Raw genomic sequence first — 18919 nt, 5'->3', positions numbered from 1 at the left:
TATGGTTTTGTACAACTACTGCATTTAATTGCAGAACTATACATATTGCTATGTAGAACTGTTCTTGTTCATTCCTATAGAACAGCAAACCTTCCTACATGCAGCATTTTGATTGCTATTGCATTACAGAGATAAAGCCTCTGCTGTGTAATTGTAAATACAGCTGGTGCTGCAGAGCTTGTCATTTACAGAGAAAAAAAGAATCAGAACTAACATTCGCTAACATTTCACCAACAACAGAATCCTCTTGAAATACATTTACAGGGGGCAAAGCTCAATACAAATACATGGGCATCAGCTAATGCACTGCTTTAGCAGCCTGAGGCTACACAACTTTTACATATCAAATAGCAACAAATGTTATTTACAAGCTTACAAGGGAAGAAGGGAGGTGCGGTGAGTTGAGGTATTTCAAACACTTTCAAATAATATTTTGCAATAAACTACATACGAATGGCATGACCAAAAGTGAATCTGTGTCAGCCATCAAGAAGATGATACATTGCTGCTATGAGAAACTTGGGGGTTGGAAAAGCAATACTAATTGGTCATAGCGGAAGAGTCTCAGACCTCTGCTGCTACTTAGATTTGTACCCTGCAGAGGCCTCCGTGAGCCAGGCACGGACTCCAGTCCCATCCAGGCCACCTGCAGCACTCCAGTACTTCTTATGGTGGTTTGTGAAAACAGGATGAAACAAACTGGATTGGGGGAAACGTTAAGGAATCATGTCTTTTCTCAGGAAAAGATCATCCTCCGTTCGCTTTGCCGCACATGCAGTGGTCTCCAACATGCCCAAAGCTCACAGATGCAGCTGTTTCATGAGCAAGCAGCATACTGGATGGCTAAAGCTAAAGAGGCAAGAAGCACGGTGCCAGCAGGGTCAAGGCAGGCCAGTGGGAAGCTGATGTGAATGCTGTTGCTCAGGGTGCATTTTGTCTGTGGCCAACATGCTTTTTCAGGATTCCCAAAATAGCACTTATCATAAACAGCAGATTGACTGGGAAGCATGCTGCTTCACTTAATGCCTCCTACTGTCCCTGCCAGACTCCCACCCCAGTCAGACTCTTGAAGTTAAAGAGATGGAAAACCTAAGAAACATCAAAAAGCAGAAACTTTTACAGAACATCTACTGTCAAGTTATATGGCAAATATTCAGCATTGCAAAAGCTACCTTGAGTCACTTTTGTTGTACCTTCAGACATCAAAACCCAAAGTTTTTATTTTGCTAACAAATTTTGGAACCACCTCCTCTCCCTTAAGAATCTGTAACTTTTTCTCAGTGCATGTTGCACCATCTATTTCTAAAGATTTCCACTACAAATACATGACTATTCAATTCCCCATATTCCCCAACCTCATTACATCTTAGCTTTCAGTCAGATTTTCTAAGATGTTTCAGGTTTTCTCAACAGTTTTGAGACACTTGCTGGGAGGCAATACATTTCCAAACTATTTATTTTCTCATGAAAACTGGGTTTTGCCTATGTGCCAGAATCAGCAGACATTTTATAAATAGCTTTGGACAGATAACAGGAAATGATGCAAGATCTCAGGCCACTCCACAGAGGGTGGCTGTCTGAAGTGCTCAGCAAAGAGGGACTTGCACCATTGACTACTACACAGGGAAGAAAAAAATGCACAGAAGCATCATTTACTACAGAGGGTATTGGATTTATGAAACACAAGATCTCTATCTTATTACAGCTGAAGGAAAAATTCTGTTTGCCTGCAACTCCACTACAATGAAAACCAGGAAGATTAAATTTTCCTTTGAAGAAGAAAAACTGACCAGAACTGTCTAAACTTGCTTTGTCTGTTACTCTCAAGGAGGAGCTTTCACCTCCTAACATGCTATAAGTGCCAACACACACATTGGACATTCTCCAGATTCTGACTGGTGCCAAACAGTGGGATCATCTTCTTACCCTGGCATTTCCCATCAGCTTCAGCAAAGGCTCTTCCAACTCAAACTGCTTTAAATGGACTCCAGTAATAGCTGCTTAGAGGTTAGGTTCTGACCCTAAGAATTATCTATTCCTCTTTGCAATAGTAATACAGAATGGAGCATCAACTCACCGTCTCATTTTGTTTCTATCAGCTTCCATGAAGATAAAGCACAGTAATTTAACCCCAAATAAATGTTTTATTTGGAATAGGGGTAAACTCTCAACATTATTCAATTCATGGCAAAACTTCAACAGATTTAACTCCAACACAGTGACTCCAGCCCTCTCCCATTATCAAATTGGCTCCCCTTCCTAACAGCAGCAAGCACCTCTCAGCCAACTCCTGACCACACTTTCACAACGCTGATGACTTAACAGAGTGCTATACATGGAAGACTACAAGTATTAGTGACAAATAGATAGTGTACCTCCCCAGCAGATTTGCTTTTTGAGTCATTCAGACCATAGGGTGATGCATTTAAGTCCTCTATGTTCCCACGTTGCAGTTAGGCATCGCACGGCACTAGAAAAGCTGGCCTCACAGCAGCCATGGGCCAGTCTCCTTCCTGCACTGGGCACTAGATGTGCGTGAGCGTGTAAGCACACAACTCATCTGCACAAGGGCACTGTCATAACCACCCAAGCACTTTCTCCCACAGACCCAGCATTGGGGAGGCTAGCCTGAGACGTCTGCTGAGATTTAACAGAGAATTGCATATTTGATCCCTCTTTGTGATAATACCTCAGAGGCATCCTACTTTCAGAAGTGGATGGTTTCTACTCAGCATTTGTAAGCTATCTGTTCCCATGACAGATAGAAGAGCTTAGAAGCACTCCTACCTATGAAAGAAGTAAATAATACATGACACATTTTTTGAGCTTTTGTACTGAGTAACTGATTTTACCCATGATCTAAATTTCTGTAAGTCTAAAGAAGAACTTGATTTTTTTTTTCCATTAAAGACATTAAATCTGACTGAAACTTTGTTATTTTGAAAACGTAAAATTTATTACCTCTATTAGAGGTATGACAGTGCCTAAACTGGGCCATCCCAAACTTTCTCAGTTAAAGGCTATGCAAACAGAAATGGAATACATCTGTCCACATACACATTGCAGGATGCAAAAGCAAATCCACCCGTTAGTGGGTGTTCACACATTGCATGTGTGCAAGAGAGAAGGGTACAAGAAAAGGTGGACAAGGCTATCAGGCTTTGCAGAGCTCAATGAGAGCTCCAGTGCATGAGATCCAACTGCCCTCAGTGATTACAATCATTAAAATTATAAACCCAGATTTCATTATTTTCTGTACTTGGAAAGAGATCTTGTATGTCTTTTTTGTTCCTTAACCTATGAGGAAGTATGTCTCGTGCCTACTTACTGCACCACTGGATAGCCACCTCCACAGAGCCATGCTCCTCTTGTACAGGGCTCATGCAGACTGCTTCTCAGAAACACCTCCATAGGATACTTCGGTGCTGAGAAATCAATGAGAAGCAATCCTAAAACCAGGAAGTTATCTTGTATAGGTAAACATTTCACTGTATAGTTATGCCTAGAGGTTCTTTCATGACCTAAATAGTGAGATTTACTTTGCAAGTGAGCTGGAATTAAGAAAGATAAATAGGTAGAGAAACCTTCCGCTTTTTAGCGCATCAGCATTCTCTTATCTCCAGTATGTCTCTAAACAGTTTTCAATCACATTCAGTCAAAAACTGTTAAATGAAAACTTAAGAGATACCACACACATCTAAAGATGTATTTCATGACAGGGGAAAGATATTCCTCCCTCATTCTTTGTGTTTTGTGAAACACCAAAGAACCATTTAAGCCCCAGTTAAAATAAAATCAATTCCTGATAAACCTATTTTAGTTAACACAAAAAGTTGCTAACCATTATGTCAAATTTCTTCTTATTGTTTAAGCTGGACACTCCCAAAACAAAGGCAATCGAGATGATTCAAAGAGGAGTTTCAACCTTTGGACCAGCTCTAATTGCAATACTTAGTTCTCATGATTGCTGCAATTAACAGACTCCAACATGATCATAGCGTTCATGTGTGCTCCACGACCTACTCGCTCCAGCATTGCCCTGGATGACAGCAAGAGCTGACACGTGGATCCTATGTGTAATCTGATGTCCCCAGTGGCTCACAGCACCACAAACCTGCTGGAAGACCTTCTTCTGTTCCCTTGCATCCATTATCACAGAAGTTAGGTGCACAGATCAATTAATTCCAGTAGTGGGAGACTATCTGTGACAAGGTCAGTGCTGTGCAGTGGGAGATCTCACTTGGCCACCCAAAGCAGTGAAGAATCAGGGTTCAGACAACAGTGGGCAAACTCTTCCTGGCAGTCTGTGTCCTGAAATGGTGGCCAAGAGGGGTAAGACTGCTGGTCACAAACCTCTCAGTTTTTCCTTGCTGTTAACTTTCCCAGAACAGACAGCCTCTCTAGCTACAGACTGTCTTGGAAAAGGTATATCCCAGAGACCAAGGATGGACACGAGGCTCAGCCTCTGCGTTCAGAGTCCTGCTGGAGCTGGACTAGGAGTCTCATTACTGCTGTCCAAACCATCCTGCTCCAAGGGCAATTCCAAGGAAGATTTAACACTCTCAATCCTGTCTGTTAGAGATGCTTCACATAGACTCCACAAGACAGTGCAATATTCATCAAAACCAGGGTAGTGGTTTTCCCCCTCAACCCCTCAACTCAAGGTTTCAAGATGTCAGCTGCTTATTTTTTCCTGACAGACTATCCAGGCTGGTATTTCCACAGCTGCATGGACTATCTAAATACTTCCTAGAAGTCCAGACTAAAGAGAGATTATTATGGTTTGTGATGATATCCCTGTTTAAATAATTAAGGCAATTCATTTGCTTGTAGTAAAAATGATTCAAGGACTACATATACAATTTGCGATCAAAGTACTACCCTGTACCCCATATTTATCATCCGAGGTCCAATGATATTTGTTAGTAAATACAAATGTAATCATTGCTAGGTGATGGTAAATCAGTGGCAAGGCTTTCACAGGCTGTTGTCAAGTAGGAAAACTTCAACCAAAGACCTGGGGTAACTGCTGAAATCAAGTGAAACAGCAGGGCAGTAATGGAAACTTTTGAACTTTTTCACAGAGAGGAACAAGAAGATTTATCTTCCTGATTGCTCTAATGTTTCAGATATCAGGAGAACATGGGGATGTGGGCCTTAATGTCAGCTAGTAAGCTTCTCTGACCTTTGAAGGGAACTCCATGTGACATGACAATCACAGCAATCAGAACAAGGTCTATCTGCTCTGATACAGATTTATTGCATGCGGAAATACTCCTTTTTCTCCTCACAAATGCTCAGTGCTCTGCTTCATTCATTGCACAAGACAGATAGTGCTCACTTGATTACCAGTAATTGGATACCACAAAAAATAAAATCAGTGTACTGTCCTATGTCTTATTCATCACATATTGCCCCACTCTGAGGATAGAACCACCAGGGTTTATGGCTCTGCAAATACCCATTAAATTAATTCCTTCCATCTGCAAGAATGTCAGGATATTATAATTTTCACTTTCCTATACTGAGTCACAGAAATCAAGGTCACAGTAGCCCTTAATAGCAGATGCACAATTTAAGACTGTTAGAACTGAATTTTGCAAGGGATTGGTACTTTATTCCACTGTTCAACTTTTCAACCTACTTTTCAAGGTGATTGGTACTTCTTGCACGAACTGCAGATCCCCAAAGCTTTGAATTCTCAGTTTTTGCAAGTTATTCTAGGTTTTGTCCAGGCAGTTCTGACTTTCCCCAGCACCAGAAGCCCCCAAGTAGCTGTGCTTGTACACCCTGAGTGTCTGTGTTTGCACACCCCCCATGCTAGCCTTTCCACTCCTTCTCAGCTGCTCATCTAGTTTCTCCAAGACTCCTCCCATTTCACAGCTTCTATTTTCTTGTCTCTTTTCCAATTCAAGTCTAATTTTTATGAGCTTTTTATCCCAAACTACTCCTTAAAAATCTCCTATCTATTCACTCCTTGTTTCTTCTGTACGTGAGTCAGGTAGCTACCTCCAACTTCTTAACTGGAGCCAACAGGAGCCACTAAAAGCAGTGCATGGGAGGAACATTCCACTTATATTCAATTAAGGCACCCAAACCCAACACAGCCTGCAGCAGCCAGTGGACCAGCCACAGGAAAATTCCTGTTCAGAAGTTGACTGACTGGGCTGAAGCACACCCAAGACTGACAGACAGCGTGGGAATTTATCTGCTACCACATCTATCCAGTCTGCAAAACCTGAGGTCTCCAGTTCATAGACATCAAGAGATTTTCCACAAAGATAAAATGTGCATTTTTTATTCTGGATTTCAAGAGTGCCCTCCTCTTCTGGAACACGCAAAAAACCTTTCAAAAACTTTTTTTTTATTTCCGTTTTTAAGTAGGCCAAAATCAATGCTCTCGTCCATCCCAGTTCATGTAAAATGACAAAATATTTGAGCTAAACGTTCCAACAAAGTTCAGATTTGAGAATGTACCTGGCACAAAAATGTTTCCATCCAAAGAATTAGCCATCGGCAAAGTCATGGTCTACTGAAACTGAGGCAAGCACTGAGACCAAGGCAATCCCAACACAAGAGCTTCCCAGCCTTCACGGAGCCACCAAGGCTCTGCTTTGCTATGCCACTGCTCCCTACACAAACGATTACTGCCTGGGCAAAGGGACAGGCACACCCACACCTCCTCCCCCAGCAAAAGGTACCTGGAAAGCTAACGGGGGCTGTGTCACCTCTCCAGACAGCTTTCTCCTCTCATCCCTGGGGCTGAAAAGCCACTAGCTATCGGGGAAGGTGGTGGTAAAAGGGCCTTCCTACACAGGAATGCTTTAGGGAGGAAAAAAAGGTGGAGCAGAGATTTTCCAAGAAAGATATGGCCCTGTTAGTGTCCTCCCTGTGGGTCAGTGAGAAGTTGCTGGGGGTGGGGGGGGAGGGCACAGGGAAGCCCCACAGCAGCAACTGCTGCTGGGCTGTGGAGGGCCCTATTCAAGCTTCTCTTCCCCTTCACAAAGGTAGTTTGGGAAAAGGCTCTAAGCAGTGGAAAGCTGGAAGCTGTTTCCTGTAAGAAAATATCCCACTCTCCAGGACAAAGTTTCTTCCTATTATTTTGCTCTGAGGCACAGCCACACCGCCTCTCCTACCACCCGACCCCCGCTGCTTCCCCTGCATCCGGGGCGCAGACCCCGCACCCCCTCACTGCGGCTGCCGTCACTGGGCTGTGGGGCAGCCACAGTTGGGGCAGGCAGGAGACCCAGGGTTACAGGGAGACACCCCAGGAATTAGGGGATTGCAACAGCGAAGGAGGTGAGGAGGTAAGTATTTAAATAATCTCTGTCATCATCAGCTTCACTGTAATCTCAGTTTTTGGCTGGTTGGAGGGACAGACAAATGGGAAAACAGCAACATTAGTCTGGCTTTCTGAAGGTACAGAGACTGTCATTTCTTTTCATTTCCACCATAGCCTACATGAAAAAATTTCAAGACCTGCCCCACCCCCCAGATCCTATTATGAAAAAGTAGATCTCAGATAGCTGTTTTCCAACATGTCAAATTCAGGTTTTGTGGCTCTGTTTGACAGTTTTACGAAGACAGCATTAACTCCTGACTGAGCATAAGCAACCAGGTCACTGAACACCAGGAGTGCACGACTCAGTGCCTCGGTGCCTTGCCTGGGTTAGATGTACTTCTCGGAGTCCCCATCTCCAGCCTCAGCAGAGCCTCTCCCACCCTCCCCGCCATTCAGCGGCAGGCAGCTCAGCTCCCGGGACCTTTACCAAGCTATGGCCATGAGCAGAAGACCCCAAAGAGAGACGGCTCCATCACACTGCTCCTGCTCGCGTGGGTTAATGATGCAGTGCCTCAGGAGCCCACCCGCCCTACACCACCCCCGGCTGCGGGACCCCTCCCGGGCTGGCCCCACGCCGGCCGCGGGGCACCCACGGCGGTGGGGTGGCTGTCTCACCTGCGGCAAGTACACAAACCTCCCGGGGTCCTTTAGTGTAATGCTGGCAGCTGCAGCAGGCAGAATCTAGAAAATACATCCCCAAATCCACCCTTGTGTTCTTTAAAACAAACTTTTATTTACGCTGCCGGTGGAGGCAAAAAATAGCCCGAGTCCCCAGTCTACCTTCAGTTATATTTTCCCATGTGCAAAGCTGAAGGCTCCTCTCCCTCTGCAGAGCAAACACAGCATTTGCAGGAATAAAGCTCTGCTTATATAAGCTTCCAAGAATGCCAAGTTGAATGTCTGACAGAGGAAAAACTTCTGGTAAAAGCCTATTTTTTGTCTTTTTGAGAGATCTGATCTATCTTCTGTGCATTCCTGACCTTCAGAAAGTATTTTCATCTCACACGTCAAGTATAACAATCCTCTTAACAAGGGAACATTTTGTTAGAGCTTTAAATTGGGTTACGTAAATTATTTGTAGTTCTGACAGCAGGTTTCTCTTCTGTCCATGAGGACAGTTGTTATGAGATTGTTACAAGGTTCATTCTCAATCACTGTGGATAATCATCTGAAGGGACTATTTGAAATAAAATTTTGTCTGGGGGCTATGCTACAAGATTATCAAGGCTCTTTATGAAAGCAGCATTTTTGCCAAATAATTTGCAGTAGAGTAACCTGCATGAGAATTAAAAAATCCCTGATGTGAATGGTAAATTGAGAGGGAAAAAAAAAAAATTCCAACTTCCAAAAACTTTAGGAGGAATAGAACTTAGAAGGAAAAAACCCCAACATACATATATACAGATATAGATGTATATAGGTGGTACTGAGCATGTTTCAATCCATGAGTTTACTCTTGTTGACTACAGTGGGAATTGCAGTCAGGACTGGGCTCTTTGTTTCCACTAAGTACTTGTTCAGAAAAAAAACAGAGTGGAAAAATTATTCAGGAAGTAACAGCACTACTTTCAGCATTACATCAGAGCAGTCAATGACTTAGAAATGCATCTTGTGGTACTCTCTCTTTACACTTTCTTCTCCCCGACCCCTAACCAGGCATGGGGTTAGACATTGATTTTGAATGGGAAGAGTTCTCAGGGAGTAGATGCTCCCGCCTCCCTTTCTCTTGTCACTGGTAAGGCTGATTGGGAAAAAAGTTTCTACTGATTTCTTCAGAAGTGGGGAAAAAAGGGCATAATTTTTAAATTGATATTAAATTTTTTAGGTTCCCCATTATATGTAAAAAACCCCAACAAAGCAATAAAACATATTTTTATTCAAATGGAAAGCATTTAATCTGACTTTAAGAAAACTGATTTACTAAAACAAAATTTTTAAATGAAAAATTTCAACTCAAAATATGGACATTTCATTTTAAAATCTTCATAAGAGCATTTCAGATTTTTTTCTCCCTAAATAACAAGAGCAGTGAGTTAAAAGTTTCATCCAATGCTAAATATGAGCAACTGAGCAAATCCAGTAAACCCAATTTCTACACACTCCTGCTGGCATTAAGTTCTCCACAACAGTGGTCCAGAAACCAGCAAACCCACCTGCCCCTTCTGCAGCATGAAGGCACTCCAGGCAGGGACATTTTCAAGGAGAAAAACCCTGTGGGTTTTTAAACCATGCACACTCATGCACAAACACAAGAACCATGCCAAAGGTGCTCAGCAGAGGAGGAACTTTACCCACAAAACTTAACATCTACTAACATTTCCAAATCTGCCTGGGAATGCTTTACCTTGGTATTTTCAATCGTATTGAGCTAACTCATGGTGTTTTATCTTTCCTTCATATTCCCTCCCCCTCTTTGTTTGATGCCAAATATTTATTTTCAGCAGTCTACACAGAGTTGTCTCATGATTTTATTAGCAGTATTTCCTATAATACTTTATCTACATAGAACACAATGCATTAGTACTTCTAGGTACAATGTTAATTATTACTCTGAACTATCTAGAGACATTAGCTGACTAATATACAATGGTTTTATTTATATAAAAGACAGTAAATTATTATTTTGGTAGCTCTCAAAGAGAAAGAGATGTTTTTAAGTGTGAGTTAGAAAAATTGATCTTAATCCTTTCTTTCTCTCTAAACAAAACAAATCTCATAGAATACATACAGACATTTAACTTACCATTACTGAAGCTATCTTTTGACTTCCTCAGTATCATTAATATTTAAGCAGAAAGAACAGAACAAACAATTATCTTAATGATACCACACCAGAACTAACTAAGTAATTTTTAAAAAGTCATCCAGAAGAAGTGAGAAGGTCGACCAGAAAATACAAGTCAGGAATAGCTGTGCTCCGATGAGGAGGGGAAGGTTATGTTGCTGTGATATGAGTAGTGCACAGCTGTTACTCTAGTAATAATTCATCATATTAATATTTAAATGAGAGGAGGAGGAGGGCACGAGATTGTGTGTGACTCAACAGTCCCTCCCTGTCCTTAAGCAGAAAAATAGGCCACCAATACAGAAAAAGCATTAGGAGCTATAGAGTGGGAAGGTTTGTTTTCATTACCTCATGAATAAAAGTGGGAAAACTGGTCCCCAAATACATCTAGAAATTATCCTGGTTTTACTCTTGCAAGTTAAATTCTGTTTCTACTCTCAGAAGCAGCCATTACCTAATGAACAAATTGATCCAGCAACCAGTGCTCTAGGTCTGTACCTGGGGTTTCTTAGATTTCAGTGTATTTCCAGCAAGCTTCTGCACTTCCTGCAAAGAGCTGCCTGCAGGAGCCTCACCTGGCAGTTCCTTGCAGGGAATTGCCGAATTGCTGCTGTACTTTGCCATTTACCTACAGACACACTGATAAAAACCATTTCTTTAATCAAGGCTTACTTACCTCCAGGCTTGTTCCATTATCTTGGGCCATCAGAGTCTCTGGCACGGGTGGGCTCAGGAGACCTGTGGCCCCTGAGCAGGAGCAGGAGCAGGAGCAGGAGCTGGAGCTGCTGCCTGCAGGAGGGGGTGTTGAGAGGAGCAGAGCCCCAGCCCCGGGGAGCCTGGGGGAGCTTCGTGAGGTAGAGCAGCAACACCCAGCAACAGCAGGCTCAGCCCAAGGTGGAGGGCTGGAGGAAACAGCTGATGCAGGCATAACCCAGACAGATGTGGGTGGCATCTCTGGCAGCAGAGGCAGCCTGACCACGCTTGGTTGCATATAGGGTTGCACAACTTTATTCAACAATTCAATGTAAACACACCTCTCACATGCTAGTTTTTGGGAGGTTGGGTTTTTCTTTTTAATTCTGTACAACTCCTCCTCATTAGCACAAAGAGTGGTACTATGACGTCCCTGTCTGAGCATCACCTTCTTGGCTATGTAACTCTATAAAGGTAATAAGCAACCATTTAACCAGAAATACAGACGCAAACTCCAGAAATGGACCTGCTACACTGGCTTTAATCCCCGTCAGAGGCCTTCCTCCAGCTCCACCACCACTCCTGCTTCATGGGTAGGACAAATACACAAGGCTGGAATTAGCCACCTGACCTCTTAGCACTCCCAGCTGGGACTCACATGTTCCCAGTCACATGTGGAGGCAGAAGCCATCCTCCACTTCCTTGAGCTTCTGTGTCAGCCTCCAGTGGCAGCTCCAGCCCCAACAAGTATCATCTGACTACCGTGAGTTTGAAGACCATTTGCACTCCCAAAGCTGCACCGTCACTAGTACCTCAGCAATGGATTAGTCTTCAACCAGCTCGGACGTTGAGTTGTGTCACTGGCCACAGAAGAGTTGAAAAATGTTGGAAGAAGCAGAAATGTCCCTAAAGTAGCAAACTTTTCTTTTTATGTAAAGGGGTTGGGTCTGGTCCACTGGAATGCAAAATATTTGCTGCTCTCTACACTAGTAGTATCAAACATGATTTAAGATAAGTCAAACTCACTCTGTTCCTCCTTGTACGTCCTCCTCCACACTACACACATACTATTTCAGAACCAAAATCCTCCTTGCGCAAGCTGTTGTCCAGATTTCAAAGCATTCATGTACAATTGCTAAAGTAATCTGCAGAGCAGCCTCCAGTTTTCCCATTGATCTTCAGTAGCCTGAAAAAGTGAGCAAACCAAAGAGGTTTCACTACTATTCCCTCCTTCCTTTTAGTCTACATTTTAAAATGCAACTGCACAAAGCATAGTAATACATGTTATCAAGGGGAGAAGGCTAATGTATCATTTTAAATCAGAAGAAAAACTGGACAAAGGTTAAAAGGTCTTTGCAACCACTGAATTGTTAATTGAGGTGAATGTGTGATAGAAGATAAACATTTTCAGGTACAGATTGGGTCAGCTGACAGATTTAATAGCTTCCATAAAATACCACATTGCAACAGCTTTTATACTGTCTTTATGGGTGACCATCAATTTCCAACTGGGCTTGGTGGCAACCAGATCAACGTATAAAGTTTGAGGAGGCCCAGAAGCCCAGGCTCAGATTTGCTCTTCTTCCAGTGACAGAAGTTGCTAGTTTAATCCAAATCCATGGCCTTAGTTCAGAAGAGGCTCCAGCCTCTGTTGACAAGTACCTTTGAGGTCAAGGCTTTTCAGGCTTTGTTCAATGTCTGCCGAAATGCCACAGCATTCCAGCCTGTGCTCTTAGCTAAAAAAAAAAAAAAAAAAGGCAAATTCACCCAATTCTTATTGTTCCTACAATACAGTATTAACAAGGAAATCCTGCCGAAGGAGGCTTCCACTAATTTCTCGAGTGCCCTTGGGTGCATTTGTGTGCTGAAATTCCTCTCCTGTCGATTTGGGAGTGGCCTCCCTTCCCCTTGGAGAAGACATGTGCCAATTAGAGAAGGATTGAGTACAAAATTCAAAGATTGGTCAGTGACAGTTAGCTCCATTGGTGAGTCTCATTTCAAGAGAAGTAACCTGACTCAGGAGGTATCACACCACTCATTCATTCTTATAACCAAGCGCCAGGCCCCCATCACGGTCACAGAGCAACTCATGGACATGGAAGAGTTCACTGCAAGGCTGGCTGCTGCACCTGCCATGGGAACAGAGGGATCAGTGTGAAGGGCCATGCTGGCACCAAAAACCCCAAACCCTCATCACATGCAAATTCTAATTTAATTAACAGCACTAGGGTTTAAGGGTACGACCACCAGATGCAGACTGCTTGGCCCAGCCCTGGCATGGTCAAACACAGCTTGCACCCATGCCCAACTTTTCCTTAACCAGGTGGGCTCCATATCTTGGTTTTACTGGATGAAGCCAGGCAGCTGTGTTTCCTGAAGGCCAAACAAGTAGACAAACCTCCCTCTGGCTCTGCAAAGTCTTCATGGCCCACTTGAGGAACTAAAAAATGCTCTCAGAAGTGCTGTGTCTAACTTGGATTTCGAGTAACAGCAGCAAGGCTTACAGAGTTGTTTATCAGTCAAAAAAGAGAGGTAGGCTTTTTATAGTCTAAACTTTATGAAGTGATAAAGATCTATGAATCATCTAACATGCAGTTTATCTACAGACAAATAGGATTAAAAATAGAGCAGGTAGTTTCGTCTCTTTTTTTTTTTTTTTTTTTTTTTTTATTGGAATGGGAACAAAAAGAAGGCGGCAGATGAGGAAAAAGAAGGCTGCTGAGGATGCTGAGCTCAAGGCTATGGCTGAGGACTGCAATGAGAGCTTCCTCAATTATTGTATCTCCCTGATGAGAGGCCAGATCTTAGGTACTCTCAAGTGGCCCTTTTCTGTAATGAGGATTTCAGAATTTGGCCTATTCATATTTTTAATTTCTCTGCACTTGGTCCAGGAAATCACAAGGCTTGGCATTTTACCACTGGAATCAATGTAAAGACTTCTGCCTTTTAAGTGCTTGGCTCTATCTCAGAGTTTTTTTAATTTTTCCTTTCCTAAATGTAATTGATTGATGGGAGTGTGCATCTCTGGGTTAGTTTTCAAATCATGATCCAAATAGCTCCTCTGAACTTGGAAGAAATCCCAATAGTTTCCCAAAGAATTTTCCTTGGGACAGTCTGGAAACCTTCCTTGTCAATAAATAATTTCTACCAAGTGAAACACTGACAGAGCTACCCTGCTCAGCTAACTATACGATGAAACATTAACCTCTTTCCCTGCCCTGTGGTGGCTGAGACCATGTTTTTCTACTTCATGACCCATGACTGACCTCGCTGTGGACTCCTGTATTTTCAGCACACCTCCTTGAGGTTCGGGATTGAGTTACATGGCACCTACATTTAAAGAAGCAGATGGAAAAAAGCAACTTTCATCTCTTCCTTGTCTCTACTGGGCATTGCACAGAGTGAGGGGGGACAGATAATGCCAGGACCACTTGTTCCTCATCCAGGGATGTTTGGCTTCCCCAGCATGCACACACCCCACAGCCTGGCAGCGGTGCTGCCTGATGTAAGGGGCTCTGCCTGCCATCACCTAAGGGTGTTTCTGCTCCAGCACACTCAGAAGAGCTGTGGCTCTGAGGGCTGGGGAGGAAGAGAAGAAATATGCTGCCAAGGAGAGCAAGGGCAGATGCCTGCTGCAGAACCAGATGGATATGGGACCACAGGGGCCACCCTGCCATGACACAGTCATGCCCAGCAGTAGGTAGCACAGTTGGGCAGCACCAGCAAGTTCAGTAGCACCACTGTCACCTCGAAGGTCTCTGAGGCTGAGTGCTCGTGGCATGTACTCGAATGCCATTACACATTTGGTTGTGCCTGCAGTGAGACAGGGCAAAAATTTGTACCTATTGCTGCTGGGCAGGAACCGTGACACTGGAGGCACCAGGGCTGTCGTTCCACAGAGCTGTGATAAATTCCTGGAGATTTCAGAGGATGAGATACTCAGGGAGACCCCTCCTCACTCCAACAATCCCACCAGAGAGGGTTTGCCGAGAAGGTCATGAGTGATGCCAACAGCAGCACATGGGCAGAAACCATCCCACCTATTGACAGCCATGCCTCTGGCTTTTCCCTATCCACTCCTTCCAACCTCACCCCTGCACTGAGTAGTTTCTCCACACCCACACTTTTCCACACCCACAATTCTCTCTCCTCCACCTGTCATAATATGCAGTCTGGCTGTGCTGACAAGCCCACGCCACACTATTCACTCTTGCTAGCAAGCCCAGAAAAGGAAGCCTTGTTCATGCCCCTACTCTTTGGGGTATAAACCAAGCAGAGCACCAGATCTCCCTTCCTGCCTCATCTCCAGAGGAGCTTTACGCCTGGTGGCATTGCCCTGCACAGGTATCCATTTCAGCAGGGCTGCATGCCTTTGCCAAGCCTGCGCAGGCAGCCTAGAGCTATTTTGTAATTAGGATGCTTCACTCGAGCAAGAGAAGTTGTTAAAAGAGACAAGTATAAAGAAGTGTTTTGTGGAAAAGGCTGGGTAAGGAAAAATAAGACAGTTTAATGTTCTCACAAAGAGCACTGATCCAGAAATAAAAAGGAAAAGATACTTCTTTTCATTAAAAACTAGAACAAAACCCACTTTTCCTTCAGTGCAGATAGACTGTACAGCCTCCTGCATAAAGGCTGTTAGAGCCCTGCTAGCTGGCTTGGACTTGACAGTGCTGCACTAGGAGAAAGAAAAAAGCCAAACCAAACAAACAAAACCCCACTCTTACTCAGAAGTCAGCCCTCTGCCTGCAACCTGCACACACTAGTCACAGCGCAGCCAGCACAGCCAAGGAGCGATTAGGCCAATTTACAGGAACAAGCTCACACAGCTCAGAGTCCACAGCTCCCTGGAGGGCCCCACGCTTTCACCAGGGCTGGCCAAGTCCAGCACAGGCAGGTCCCTCTCTCTCCCTTGTGCCCTGGCTTCTCTTTGGAGCTTGTGCTCCCAGGGGCCCTGGGCAGCTCCTGAGGGACACGGGGAACAAAGTACATGCCACGTCCTGGCCAAGCTCTGCCAGGCACAAGGTCACAAAGGGCCCTAAGCTGCCCCGTGCTTCTGGACATGAGACTCGGGTTTTGGGCTTCCCATTTGCATGCTCATTAAGAGGTGTCCAGTACCAGTCTGCAAGGCTCAGCAGAAGAAATCCAAAGCAGAAGCCATATGGCCCTCAGCTGTCTTTACGTCCAATTAGTGGGTCTACTTATGAAAGCTGCTACTGCCAGGCCAAGTACCTCAGCCTGGAGTGCCCACCCCCGAGGCTGATAATGCTGCAGATTTGGCACCTGGGCCTCGGCGCTGCCACCTGCATGGACTGCTCTGCCTGCTGGGTGCCGGCCACCCGGCGAGTCCTCAGCCCTTTGCTGGCTCAGCATGGAGGAGGTGTCAGTGGAGCTATCTATGGGATACTCTCTCGACTGACATCTCCCTCCAGAGCTTGTGGCTGAACTCTTGTTATTTTGCTTTCAGCACCAGCAGCTAAGTATAATATATAGTCTAGTATATGCTAAAGCAGGCTGAGATATTGCTTGAGAAAGCCAGCTCTCTGCTCTACCTGCTTTACCTGCTCAGCCTCCCTTACAGCCCTTCTTTGGCCCAGCTAAAGTCATCTCAGCAACGCGGTTGGTAAAATATTTAGCCTTAAGGTCACAGCTGGGAAGAGGCTTTAACGGGGCAGCATAGACACGATCATCCTTGTTACAGTCCTACAATTTCTGTGAAGATAGGTGGTTGCACATAAGAGATTGTGTTAGTGCCTGATGTACATGCCCAACCAGGAGAGGTAAATCCATAAGGAGCAGTTCACTCTGCTGCCTACTGACTTGACCCAAGAGGTTTGGATGCATATACTCAGAGGCTAGAAGCATAACATCCACAACAGGTACAACCACCCCAAACATGGAAATATTCCTGTCACGTCCTTAGCTGACTTAGCCTTGACCTTGTAAATAAACAGTGCCTAAGGCTAGTGAAGAAAGTAGCAAAATCTCTCTCAGGAGTTCAAACTCTAGAATAAACAACTGTTACAGGGATGGGGAATGGGGAAAAGAGGAAAGGGAAAGGATGAAGGGAATAAATTCAATGCAGGTTGTATTGTGCATGAGGATCAGGCAGCTTAAAGTGCCATACAAATGTTCTTGCAGAAGAACGAAATAGCAGCTCTCCTCAAGGAAAACATAGCTACCCTCAGTGATTATTACAACAGCCAGAATGATGAAGTATTTTTTTCCTTTTTGAACCAGATGCTATCACTAGTGGTATGTACCTGTATACTTACAGAATACTTTAGATCAGCATATCAAGTTCAAATGGAAACTGTTTAATACATTTATACACCGAGGCTGGATAGGGCTTTGTTCAATAACCGTTTCTCATGATGAGATAAGGGACAGAACTGAATGAAGCCATTAACTGTCAATCAAAGCACACATCGGTTTATTCATGTCTCTCCTTACCCCTGGGAAAGGATAAACAGTTTAGATATCCCTCAATTAAATCTCTCCAGGACCACCTAGTCACAGATTTGCTTATGATATTCTACTTCTAAAACCTTTTGTCCCTGTCTACTGAGTTCACTAAGGGCAGAGTTGGTGCAGCATTACACTTTTTTATTTTAATCCTTGCTTTTGCCAGAAGGTTAGTCAATGTCTTGAGCCCTGCCCCACTCGCTCAGACAAAATCTCACTGATTGCAAAGATGAATGGGGCTCATTTCCTCGTTTTGTCCCTTGGGACAAGAAACATACTTAATAATGCTCCAGGTTACATATGGCTCATATATACTGCCAGGGCTTTCCAGTGCTGCCTGTTCCGGAGCAGAGTTCCTGTATCTCCAACAGCTTCCCACTTAAACAGGCACACGCTTCCTTCCCACCACACAGGTGGGACTGTAAGTACCTACAGTCCTCCCTTATTAAGCCCATATCTTCTGAGCAGGTCACAAGGGCATGTTGGAAGCAAAGAGGTAGTGCTTAAGCCGCCAAACAGATATTCTTTCATCAGAGCAGCAGTGAAACCAGCACTGCACAGATCCACAGAGGAAACTGCCATAATAAGCTTAGAGTCCAAAGTAGGTGGAAACATGCCAGTTAATGACTTCCAGCTCCAGCACGGAGAGCATGCTGGAGGAGGACAAATAGAGCAGTGTCTGTCCTCAGCTTGAGAAGTCACAGACCTCCTTTCTTCTAGATGCTCCATTTGTGTATTTGGAGAGGGGGTGGCTTTAGGGATGGACACACACAATGACAATTAGAAACATGCCACACATTTGGATCTCAAATCAGACAGGCTCCCCGAACATTTTGTGGTATTAATAGCTGGCTCTTCATTTAACCCGTTAAAGGACAGAGCGATTACATGAATTCAGATGGTGCACTGAGTCCTGAGAGCGCTACTGCTTCTCCCTTGGGGCTGGGAAGGCAAGAAAGGGAGCAAGGGCTGGGAGCCTATCACCTCCACTCGGGTTCCTTCTTTCGTTACTCACAAACTTCATCCCAGACACTTCAAAAGATACTGATCTTGTCATAGAATAAAGAGCACAGCCACAACCTCGTCTTTCACAGGACGCAGAGCCATCCTCCAACATGCAGCCAAGGCATCCAATCAGGACTACAGGACAAGGGAAGGGAAAGAAGACTACATCTGTGACCAGCAAGTGGATTAGCATTTAAATAGAGATCAAGCTCAATGATATACAGCCCTCTCAAAATTGAGGCTTGATAGGAGCCCAGATACTACCCACGCAGCAGGACCAGTAACTACCTGGGAACCAGCAACAGGCCCACAGCCAAAGAGAAGCAGGTCAAGAGTCTGTAAGGTTCAACCACTGTATTCAACACACACAACCAGAAGGGCCAAAAAGTCTGCAGGACCGTACAGATAAACAGCAGGTCTGCTGCAGGCCGTGCTACCACTCCGTATCGTCATCCCCACTAAAGAGGGATGACTCTTCCCATGTTTCTCAGATGTCCACCTTTACTGTTCACGGCTCCTACAGTCAAAGGGAAGTTTGGAACTGAATTCCCAGGCTCCCACCCTTTTTACCATTAAAGCATGCAATTCCCCTGGTCTTCAGCAAGTACTCAGATTTGATGCCCCCACAGCAG

The 18919-nt window shown here is 44.3% G+C and overlaps 1 protein-coding gene across 3 annotated transcripts in view; it reads right to left on the bottom strand.

Annotated features, from left to right (window-relative positions):
• Window positions 1-10872, bottom strand: part of MAPK6 (mitogen-activated protein kinase 6) — a 31835-nt gene extending 20963 nt beyond the window's left edge. The window contains exon 1 of one of the 3 annotated variants that reach the window (XM_032982974.2): window positions 10804-10872. The gene's annotated coding sequence lies outside the window, so the exon portion shown is untranslated. Of the gene's footprint in view, window positions 1-3328; window positions 3348-10085; window positions 10269-10803 lie in introns of those variants that run through there. The other 2 variants (XM_032982973.2, XM_032982975.2) reach the window with 2 other exon arrangements.
• Between the last annotated feature and the right edge of the window lie 8047 nt (window positions 10873-18919).

Source organism: Tyto alba, unplaced genomic scaffold (genome assembly GCF_018691265.1).
Source record: "Tyto alba isolate M040663 unplaced genomic scaffold, T.alba_DEE_v4.0 Super-Scaffold_41, whole genome shotgun sequence".
NCBI lineage: Eukaryota > Metazoa > Chordata > Aves > Strigiformes > Tytonidae > Tyto > Tyto alba.
This window is presented reverse-complemented; position numbering and strand designations above follow the sequence as displayed.